The 12,309-nt window shown below is 43.3% G+C and overlaps 1 non-coding gene across 1 annotated transcript; it reads right to left on the bottom strand.

Annotated features, from left to right (window-relative positions):
* Positions 1–2,505: 2,505 nt before the first annotated feature.
* Positions 2,506–2,579, bottom strand: TRNAN-AUU (transfer RNA asparagine (anticodon AUU)). The gene has a single exon. It is a non-coding gene; the product is annotated as a tRNA-Asn (tRNA).
* Between the last annotated feature and the right edge of the window lie 9,730 nt (positions 2,580–12,309).

The raw sequence follows: 12,309 nt of genomic DNA, 5'->3' as shown, positions 1-12,309 counted from the left end.
CAAACCACTGCTAAATTGTGCTTCCTCGCTGTTTTTATAAAATCAATGAATCAAATCTAACTCTGATTACATCAGAGAAGGCCAGGTACCCTACACAATAAGAGGGGGTTTGAAATTTTGACTTGTCTACTTAAAGATCACCAAAATCTGATAACAAGGTCAATTACGTACCTGGGTGGGATTGAACCACCAACCTTTTGGTTAATAGCCGTACACACTAACTGATTGCGCCACAGAGACACATTGCAAAAGTATATACTGACAAGGGCTAATAAGCATTCATCTAAAACGTTTCCTAGAAAAACTTTAAAAAGTTAATAATCTGGAGAGTTTTTGTAAGATGTTTCTTCCATCAACCAACGAAGAAACACATTGGTACTTTCCCATGATGAGTGAGTGCTTCAGGATCTCTTGCACTTACATGTGCAGCAAAGTACAGCAATGGAAGCATGCTGGGTTCATAACCCAGAGGTAGGCAGATTGAAACTATCTTCTGCTGTATGCTTTTTTTTTTAATTAAAGTAATCCAAAACTGGGATTGATATTTTGGCTCTTTTATTTTTACTTAAAGTACAATAACTTTTACCATTTTAATTTGTTTTAATAGTATATTGACAGTATTGTTTTCTTTCAAAAATCCACTTAATTTTCTTTACCCTGTTATTAAAATGGTAATTGACAAAAACAAACTACATTGTCACCAGAAGAGCAATACAAAATGTACAAGTGATATATTAAAATCATCTTTCCAGCTTGAATTTCAATGATGCATTGGGGCAACGATTTTGTGAGAAACATCTTCACCCTTAAATAAAGATTTTCTTAATTCCTTACCTGTGTGCTAATTAGATATCACCTTGTTTTCGCATTAAACAGACTTCCACATGAGAAAGCAGCAAGGATGCAGTGGCGTTAATGTTTCCTGGTGTCAACTTGTATTATTTCAGTAGACATTGAAATGAGGATGCATCTTGCTGCCTTTCCAATGAAGCAAGTTAAATTTAGTAATAGGTGAAAAACCATCCCTACAAAGGTGTTAATCAGAGACTTGGCTTTGTGGACACTTTTCAGAGAACAAATTTGTTAGCATAAAAATAAAGCCAGAAAATGAAGAGCTGTTTAATCACTCAATTGGATTTTTTTTTGCCAGCATATTTTTTTTCTCTGCAACCCACTGCTAAATTGTGCTTCCTAGCTGTTTTTTATAAAATCACTGAATCAAATCTAACTCTGATTACATCAGAGAAGGCCAGGTACCCTACACAATAAGAGGGGGTTTGAAATTTTGACTTGTCTACTTAAATATCACCAAAATCTGATCACAAGGTCAATTACGTTCCGGGGTGGGATTGAACCACCAACCTTTTGGTTAATAGCCTTACACACTAACCAATTGCACCACAGAGACACTTTGCAAAAAGTACATACTGACAAAGGCTAATAAGCATTCATCAAGAACGTTTCCTAGAAAAACTTTAAAAAGTTAATAATCTGGAGAGTTTTTGTAAGATGTTTCTTCCATCAACCAATGAAGAAACACATTGGTACTTTCCCATGATGAGTGAGTGCTTCAGGATCTCTTGCACTTACATGTGCAGCAGAGTACTGCAATGGAAGCATGCTGGGCCCATAACCCAGAGATAGGTAGATTGAAACTATCCTCTGCTATATGCATTTTTTTTTGTTAATTAAAGTAATCCAAAACTGGGATTGATATTTTGTCTCTTTTATTTTTACTTAAAGTACAATAACTTTTACCATTTTAATTTGTTTTAATAGTATATTGACAGTATTGTTTTCTTTCAAAAATCCACTTCATTTTCTTTACCCTATTATTAAAATGGTAATTGACAAAAACAAACTACATTGTCACCAGAAGAGCAATACAAAATGTACAAGTGATATATTAAAATCATCTTTCCAGCTTGAATTTCAATGATGCATTGGGGCAACGATTTTGTGAGAAACATCTTCACCCTTAAATAAAGATTTTCTTAATTCCTTACCTGTGTGATAATTAGATATCACCTTGTTTTCACATTAAACAGACTTCCACATGAGAAAGCAGCAAGGATGCAGTGGCGTTAATGTTTCCTGGTGTCAACCTGTATTATTTCAGTAGACATTGAAATGAGGATGCATCTTGCTGCCTTTCCAATGAAGCAAGTTTAATTTAGTAATAGGTGAAAAACCATCCCTACAATGGTGTTAATCAGAGACTTGGCTTTGTGGACACTTTTCAGAGAACAAATTTGTTAGCATAAAAATAAAGCCAGAAAATGAAGAGCTGTTTAATCACTCAATTGGATTTTTTTTGCCAGCATATTTTTTTTCTCTGCAACCCACTGCTAAATTGTGCTTCCTAGCTGTTTTTTATAAAATCACTGAATCAAATCTAACTCTGATTACATCAGAGAAGGCCATGTACCCTACACCATAAGAGGGGGTTTGAAATTTTGACTTGTCTACTTAAATATCAGCAAAATCTGATCACAAGTTTAATTAGGTCCCTGGGTGGGATTGAACCACCAACCTTTCGGTTAATAGCCGAACACACTAACCGATTGCGCCACAGAGACACTTTGCAAAAAGTGACTACTGACAAAGGCTAATAAGCATACATCTAGAACGTTTCCTAGAAAAACATTAAAAAATCAATAATCTGGAGAGTTTTTGTAAGATGTTTCTTCCATCAACTAACGAATAAACACATTGGTACTTTCCCATGATGAGTGAGTGCTTCAGGATCTCTTGCACTTACATGTGCAGCAGAGTACTGCAATGGAAGCATGCTGGACCCATAACCCAGAGGTAGGCAGATTGAAACTATCCTTTGCTATATGCATTTTTTTTGTTAATTTAAGTAATCAAAACTGGGATTGATATTTTTGCTCTTTTATTTTTACTTAAAGTACAATAACTTTTACCATTTTAATTTGTTTTAATAGTATATTGACAGTTTTGTTTTCTTTCAAAAATCCACTTCATTTTCTTTACCCTATTATTAAAATGGTAATTGGCAAAAACAAACTACATTGTCACCAGAAGAGCAATACAAAATGTACAAGTGATATATTAAAATCATCTTTCCAGCTTGAATTTCAATGATGCATTGGGGCAACGATTTTGTGAGAAACATCTTCACCCTTAAATAAAGATTTTCTTAATTCCTTACCTGTGTGCTAATTAGATATCACCTTGTTTTCACATTAAACAGACTTCCACATGAGAAAGCAGCAAGGATGCAGTGGCGTTAATGTTTCCTGGTGTCAACCTGTATTATTTCAGTAGACATTGAAATGAGGATGCATCTTGCTGCCTTTCCAATGAAGCAAGTTTAATTTAGTAATAGGTGAAAAACCATCCTTACAAAGGTGTTAATCAGAGACTTGGCTTTGTGGACACTATTCAGAGAACAAATTTGTTAGCATAAAAATAAAGCCAGAAAATAAAGAGCTGTTTAATCACTCAATTGGATTTTTCTGCCAGCATATTTTTTTTCTCTGCAACCCACTGCTAAATTGTGCTTCCTAGCTTTTTTTTATAAAATCACTGAATTAAATCTAACTCTGATTACATCAGAGAAGGCCAGGTACCCTACACAATAAGAGGGGGTTTGAAATTTTGACTTGTCTACTTAAATATCACCAAAATCTGATCACAAGGTCAATTACGTTCCGGGGTGGGATTGAACCACCAACCTTTTGGTTAATAGCCTTACACACTAACCAATTGCACCACAGAGACACTTTGCAAAAAGTACATACTGACAAAGGCTAATAAGCATACATCAAGAACGTTTCCTAGAAAAACTTTAAAAAGTCAATAATCTGGAGAGTTTTTGTAAGATGTTTCTTCCATCAACCAATGAAGAAACACATTGGTACTTTCCCATGATGAGTGAGTGCTTCAGGATCTCTATAACTGGCACTGCAGTAGTGCTCCCCAGTCTCCCCCACAATTATAAGCTGTGTGAGCTGAGCAGTCAGACAGATATATATAATATTATATATAGATAATAGATGATGCAGCACACTGGCCTGAGCCTGAGCAGTGCACACAGATATGGTATGTGACTGACTGAGTCACTGTGTGTATCGCTTTTTTCAGGCAGAGAACGGATATATTAAATAAACTGCACTGTGTGTCTGGTGGTCACTCACTATATAATATATTATGTACTCCTGGCTCCTGCTATAACCTATAACTGGCACTGCAGTAGTGCTCCCCAGTCTCCCCCACAATTATAAGCTGTGTGAGCTGAGCAGTCAGACAGATATATATAATATTATATATAGATAATAGATGATGCAGCACACTGGCCTGAGCCTGAGCAGTGCACACAGATATGGTATGTGACTGAGTCACTGTGTGCTGTGTATCGCTTTTTTCAGGCAGAGAACGGATTATAAAGTAAACTGCACTGTCCTCACTAGTAAACTCTCTCCACTCAGTCTCTACACTTCTACAGTAACAGTACTCCTCCTAGTCAGCTCCAGTAAATCTCTCTCAGTCTCTTATAATCTAAATGGAGAGGACGCCAGCCACGTCCTCTCCCTATCAATCTCAATGCACGTGTGAAAATGGCGGCGACGCGCGGCTCCTTATATAGAATCCGAGTCTCGCGATAGAATCCGAGCCTCGCGAGAATCCGACAGCGTCATGATGACGTTCGGGCGCGCTCGGGTTAACCGAGCAAGGCGGGAAGATCCGAGTCTGCTCGGACCCGTGAAAAAAACCATGAAGTTCTGGCGGGTTCGGATTCAGAGAAACCGAACCCGCTCATCTCTAGTTAATATGTCCTTAATATCCACAATCATGTACTGAATGCTCCTTGCCAATATTGGATCTAATCAGGAAATATTATGGTCGACATAGGAATCAGTATCCGAGTCAGTATCAGTGTGTAGTAACTGGGCAAAATAAATTTTTTGCGGGGCCTGAGGGAAAAGAAGCATAGCCATGAACCTCACATCTTTTCTCTACGTCTGTGTCTGGGACACAGATTTATCCAACCTCACTCTGATATTACTGAAACTTTCACCCAGTCAGTTATTGGTGGTGCCAACAGGGCCACCATCATATGTCTGCATTCCTAATATAGTTTCCTCTTGGGAAAAACATTCAGCCACCGACATGTTGACACACATGTACCAAGTACCCACAGACACATCGGCTTATGGGGGATAGACCTACAGTAAATCTGTCAGAGGGACAGATGGGATTTTTCAGCTCACAACCCAGCGTCAAAAGTACACAGTCTGGAAATAATAAACTCTATAGTGATAGACTTGTAACGCTCTATAGGTGTGCTGGTGAGGAAGAAGCCCCGCCGCTGTAATGGCACGCTTCTGTCCCGTTCAGAAACAAATAATTAATTACGCTGGCGGGGTAAGGACAGTGCCCAGGCACTAATGTCCACTTTTGCCAGCCTTTTGTGAGGAATTTATGCTGCCCAGGGTGCCCCCCCCACGCCCTGCACCCTGCAGTGCCTGTGTTTGTGTGGGAGCATGGCGCACAGCATTCCGCTCGCTGCGTGGTACCTCAGAATGCCATCTGTTCTTCTGCTACTCGCCTGTCTTCTGACTTCTGGCTCTGTAAGGGGGTGATGGCAGGCTACGGGAGTGGGCATCTAGGCGTACCCAGCGATCAGCACCCTCAGGAGCTAATGGTGTCCTGTCTGCCAGAAGTAGAGCCATTGAACTCACTAGAAGTTGGTCATACTTCTCTCCCCTAAGTCCCACGAAGCAGGGAGACTGTTGCCAGCAGCCTCCCTGAAAATAAGAAAAACTAACATAAGTCTTTTCAGAGAAACTCAGTAGAGCTCCCCTGTAGTGCATCCAGTCTCACTGGGCACAATTCTAAAACTGGAGTCTGGAGGAGGGGCATAGAGGGAGGAGACAGTTCACACCCTTTGAAAGTCTTAAAGTGCCCATGTCTCCTGCGGATCCCGTCTATACCCCATGGTTCTTAATGTGATCCCAGCATCCTCTAGGACGTATGAGAAAACAAATAACGCACACACGAGGAGGAGAGAACAAAGGAAGCTATAAGGAGGGGAGGGGGGGGGGGAAGGTAAGGTAGTAAAGGCTTATTGGATAAACTACAACCTTATACATATTCATTAATGTACCAGTAGTTAGAAGTAGAAGAGCTCTAACAGAAACCACAAAGCTTATCTAAAGCCACACCACACTGGATATGCCCAATCTCATTTGATCTTTGAAGCAAAGCAGTATTGGACTTTGTTACTACCAAGCAGTCTCCCATCCATGTATTATCAGATTCTTTAGGTGTTTTTAAACTACCAACACCCTTTTCTTGGTACATTTAATTTTTACACGTATTCTTTTATGTACCAGAAGTTAGAAGTAGAAAAGCTCTAACAGAAACCACCAGCTCATCTACAGCCACAGCACACTGGATTTGCCCAATCTCTCCTGATCATGGAAGCTGAGCAGTGTTGGTCCTGGTTTTAGTACTTGGATGGGAGACCACAAGGAAATACCAGGAGCTGTGTGTATTTTTACAATACCAACACCATTCTCTTGATGCATTCCATTTTGAAACATTGGGGCAGATCTATTAAGCCTGGTGAACTGATAAAGTGCAAGGTGATAAAGTACCAGCCAGTCAGCTCCTAGCTGTCATTTTTCAAACCCAGCGTGTGACATGGCAATTAGGAGCTGATTGGCTGGTACTTTATCACCATGCAAATTATCATTCCACCAGGTTTAATAAACCGGCCGCTTATTCATTTATGTACTAGTAGTTAGAAGTAGAAGAACTCTAACAGAAACCACTAAGCTCATCTACAGCCACACCACACTGTATATGCCCAATATTACCTGATCTTAGGCCTGGTTTGTTCTTGGATGTGAGACCACCTGGGAATACCAGGTGCTATAGGTAGTTTTATACTACCAACACCGTTCTCTTGATGCATTCTATTTTGAAACTTATTCATTGATGTAGAAGTTAGAAACAGCAAAAATCATCTACAGCCGCATCACACTGGATATGTCCAATCTCATCTGATGTTGGAAGCTAAGCAGTGTTGTGCCTGGTTAGTTTTTGGATTTCAGGTCCTGCCTTCTGGTTTGGCCACGGCACCTCGGAAATTCACAAAGGTCATGGCCGTGATGACGACCCTTCACCATCGGTAGACCAGAGAGGAATCTCTCCTCCCGATAAACATTCTGGAATTGCGGGCAGTGTTCAATTCATTGATACTGGCCCTGCCTCTAGTACAGAACAGGCCTGTTCAAGTACAATCGGAAAACGCCACCATGGTAGTGTACACAAATCATCAAGGCGGCACTCGAAACTGCATGGCAAAGCTGGAAGTATAAAAAAATCCTCAGTTGGCTAGAACGTCATCTGCCAGCAATATCGGCAGTGTTCATTCCCGGAGTCCTCAACTGGGAAGCGGATTTCCTCAGTCGTCAGGAAGTTCACGCTGGAGAGTGGAGAGGCTGCAGCAGAAATATCTGCACTGGTGTCAGTAGGTGACTGAGGCAGGGATGACTGGGAGATAGTGGGTGACTGAAGCATGTATGAGTGGGAGATAGTGGGTGACTGAAGCCGGGGTGACTGGGAGATAGTGGGTGACTGATGCAGGGGTGACAATGATAGTGGGTGACTGAGGCAGGGGTGACAGGGAGATAGTGGGTTACTGAGGGAGGGGTGATAGGAAGGGGTTGGGTAAGTATGGGAAGAAAGTGGGTGACAGGGATAATAAATGAATAAGGCAGGGATGATAGGGAGATAGTGGATGACTGTGGCAGGGGTGACAGGGACAGTAAGAGACTGAGGCAGGGTTGACAGGGATAGTGGGTGACTGAAGCAGGGGTGATAGGGTGACAGTGGGTGACTGAGGCAGGGGTGACAGGGATAGTGGGTGACTGCGGCAGGGGTCGCAGGTATAGTGGTTGACTGAGGCAGCGGTGACTGGGAGATAGTGGGTAACTGAGGCAGGGGTGAAAGGGAAAGTGTGTGACTCAGGCAGGGGTGATAGGGAGATAGTGGGCAGCATATCTCTGCCTCACTGCAGCAGCACATTCCTGCTTCACTGACAGCAGCACATCCCTGCAACGTTGACAGCAGCACATCCCTGCAACATTGACGGCAGCACATCCCTGCCTCATTGACGGCAGCACATCCCTGCCTCACTTATAGCAGCACATCCCTGCCTCGCTGACAGCAGCACATCACTGCCTCGCTGACAGCAGCACATCACTGCTTCACTGACAGCAGCACATCACTGCTTCACTGACAGCAGCACATCCCTGCCTCACTGGCAGCAGCACATCCCTGCTTTACTGACAGCTGTATATAGGGCCTAATTAAGACCTGATCCCTGCTGTGCATATTCACACAACAGGAGATCAGGTCTGAAGTGCGTGTGTGCTGGTGCCACAGTGCACCGGCACATGCCAGAGATGCGATCAGCATCTCTGCCCAGTGAGCGCCTCTGCCTGATTGACAGGCAGAGGCGGTCACTGGGCAGGAGGAGTCGGGCCAGCGGCGTTGTGCCGCCATTTTGGGGGCACAGTCAGGACAACGCAGACATGACCGGACCGTATGGGGGCGGGCCGTGACGGCTGTGTGACCCGGACAGCAACAGGCCTTATTTACTAAAATCTCAGATAAATTTTATGGCATTTATGTGCAGTCTAGTTTGCACAGTTGATAGAGTGTTGATCTTGTACTATCAATGTAAGCCTCACATAGGTTTGATAAACATGTAAGTTTGTTTTTATTTTACTACATTGTGGTTTGTGGCTCTATACCATGTAATGCATGTCTTTTAACAGTAGTCAAGTCTTCCAATGTGCTTGTTAGTGAAACCCAATACATAGCTTTATTTTATTTTGTTTCTTCAAATATTGAATGCATATGTCTTATAACTTTTTATTTCAATATATAAACATTTTTATTATAAGATTTTCAATGACACAAGTACATCCAAGTTGCAGATTATGGATTGTGAAGTACAAATCAACCATATAAACAATTTAAGCAATTTAAATTGCATGCAGGTAGTAGAATGTCAAACTCCTTGGATGAGAGTTGGTCGTAATAAACTAGGATAGAAAAGAATAAAGTAGAAAATAAGATTTTAAACCTACCGGTAAATCTTTTTCTCGTAGTCCGTAGAGGATGCTGGGGACTCCGTAAGGACCATGGGGATAAACGGGCTCCGCAGGAGACATGGGCACTTTAAGAAAGACTTTAGTTCTGGGTGTGCAGTGGCTCCTCCCTCTATGCCCCTCTATGCCACAGTTAGAGAAACTGTGCCCAGAGGAGACTGACAGTACGAGAAAAGGATTTTGTTAATCCAGGGCAAGATTCATACCAGCCACACCAATCACACCGTATAACTTGTGATAAACTACACAGAAATGAGTACGAAAAAACAACATACTGTAGCATCAGTACAGGACCGATGCAACTATAACATAACCCTTATTGAAGCAATAACTATATACAAGTATTGCAGAAGTAGTCCGCACTTGGGACGGGCGCCCAGCATCCTCTACGGACTACGAGAAAAAGATTTACCGGTAGGTTTAAAATCTTATTTTCTCTAACGTCCTAGAGGATGCTGGGGACTCCGTAAGGACCATGGGGATTATACCAAAGCTCCAAAACGGGCGGGAGAGTGCGGATGACTCTGCAGCACCGATTGAGCAAACATGAGTTCCTCCTCAGCCAGGGTATCAAACTTATAGTATTTTGAAAAGGTGTTTGAACCTGACCAAGTAGCAGCTCGACACAGCTGTAGTGCCGAGACCCCTCGGGCAGCCGCCCAAGAAGAGCCCACTTTCCTCGTGGAATGGGCCTTGACCGATTTTGGTAACTGCAATCCAGCCATAGAATGCGCTTGCTGAATTGTGTTACAAATCCAGCGAGCAATAGCCTGCTTTGAAGCAGGGGCACCAATCTTGTTGGTTGCATACAGGACAAACAGCGCTTCAGTTTTCCTGACTCTAGCCGTCCTGGCCACGTAAATTTTCAAAGCCCTGACCACATCAAGTAACTCGGAATCCTCCAAGTCACGCGTAGCCAAAGGCACCACAATAGGTTGGTTCATATGAAAAGATGAGACCACTTTTGGTAGGAATTGAGGACGGGTCCGCAATTCCGCTCTATCCACATGGAACACCAAATATGGGCTTTTATGTGACAAAGCTGCTAATTCCGACACTCGCCTAGCCGAAGCCAAGGCTAATAACATGACCACCTTCCACGTGAGATATTTTAACTCCACCGTTTTAAGTGGTTCAAACCAGTGTGATTTTAGAAAACTTAACACCACGTTAAGGTCCCAAGGTGCCACCGGAGGCACAAAAGGAGGCTGAATATGCAGCACTCCTTTTACAAAAGTCTGAACTTCTGGAAGAGAAACCAATTCTTTTTGAAAGAAAATGGATAAGGCCGAAATCTGGACCTTAATAGAGCCTAATTTTAGGCCCAAATTCACTCCAGTTTGTAGGAAGTGAAGGAAACGGCCCAGATGGAATTCTTCCATAGGAGCATTCCTGGTCTCACACCAAGAAACATAATTTCGCCATATACGGTGTAATGTTTTGACGTTACATCCTTCCTAGCCTTTATCAGCGTAGGGATGACCTCAACCGGAATGCCTTTCACTGCTAGGATCCGGCATTCAACCACCATGCCGTGAAACGCAGCCGCGGTAAGTCTTGGAACAGACAGGGCCCCTGATGCAACAGGTCCTGTCTTAGAGGAAGAGGCCACGGATCTTCTGTGAGCATTTCCTGCAGATCCGGATACCAGGTCCTCCGTGGCCAATCTGGAACAATGAGGATTGTTCTCACTCCTCTTTGTCTTATTATCCTCAACACCTTGGGTATGAGAGGAAGAGGAGGAAATACATAGATCGGCCGGAACACCCACGGTGTCACTAGGGCGTCTACAGCTACTGCCTGAGGGTCTCTTGACCTTGCGCAATACCTATGTAGCTTTTTGTTGAGCCGGGACGCCATCATGTCTATCTGTGGCAGTTCCCACCAACTTGTAATCTGTGCAAAGACTTCCTGATGAAGTCCCCACTCTCCCGGATGTAGGTTGTGTCTGCTGAGGAAGTCTGCTTCCCAGTTGTCCACTCCCAGAATGAACACTGCTGACAGTGCGCTTGCGTGATTCTCCACCCAGCGAAGAATTCTGGTGGCTTGTGCCATCGCCACTCTGCTCCTTGTGCCGCCTTGGCGGTTTACATGAGCCACTGCGGTGATGTTGTCTGACTGGATCAGAACCGGTTGGTCGCAAAGTAAGGTCTCCGCTTGACGTAGGGCATTGTATATGGCCCCTAGTTTCAGGATGTTGATGTGAAGACAAGTCTCTTGACTTGACCAAAGACCTTGGAAATTTCTTCCCTGTGTGACTGCTCCCCAACCTTGGAGGCTTGCATCTGTGGTCACCAGGATCCAGTCCTAAATGCCGAATCTGCGTCACTCGAGACGGTGAGCACTCTGCAGCCACCACAGGAGTGATACCCTGACCCTGGGGGACAGGGTGATCAACCAATGCATCTGTAAATGTGACCCGGACCACTTGTCCAGTAGGTCCCATTGGAAAGTCCTCGCATGGAACCTGCCGAATGGAATGGCTTCGTATGATGCCACCATCTTTCCCAGGACTCGAGTGCAGTGATGCACTGACACAAGTTTTGGTTTCAATAGGTTCCTGACAAGAGTCATGAGTTCCTGGGCCTTTTCTATCGGGAGATAAACCCTCTTCTGGTCTGTGTCCAGAATCATGCCCAAGAAAGACAGACGAGTCGTAGGAACCAACTGCGACTTTGGGATATTGAAAATCCAGCCGAAAATCCAGTGAAAGTGATACGCTGTTCAGCAACTGCTCTCTTGATCTCGCTTTTATGAGATCGCTCAAGTACGGGATAATTGTGACACCTTGCTTGCGCAGGAGAACCATCATTTCCGCCATTACCTTGGTGAAAATTCTCTGGGCCGTGGAGAGACCAAACAGCAACGTCTGAAATTGGCAATGACAGTCCTGTACCGCAAATCTGAGGTACGCCTGATGAGATGGATAAATGGGAACATGAAGGTATGCATCCTGTACACAAATGCGGACAACAGGTGTCAAGCCATGTGTTGCCTTTGTCAAGCTGTAATAAGTAGGGGTAAGGACGTTAACCACCTCAGAACATCCTCCCTTATACGTCACCTGCAGCGCATTAATCATAAGTCAGTGACAAGTTCAAAAACTTTGGATGACAGCGGAAGCAGTCCACTGACCTCTAAATCCCTTCCTCTTGTA

Source organism: Pseudophryne corroboree, unplaced genomic scaffold, assembly GCF_028390025.1.
Source record: "Pseudophryne corroboree isolate aPseCor3 unplaced genomic scaffold, aPseCor3.hap2 scaffold_368, whole genome shotgun sequence".
Classification (NCBI taxonomy): domain Eukaryota; kingdom Metazoa; phylum Chordata; class Amphibia; order Anura; family Myobatrachidae; genus Pseudophryne; species Pseudophryne corroboree.
The sequence above is the reverse complement of the archived record's forward strand: the minus strand, read 5'-3'. Positions and strand labels throughout refer to the sequence as shown.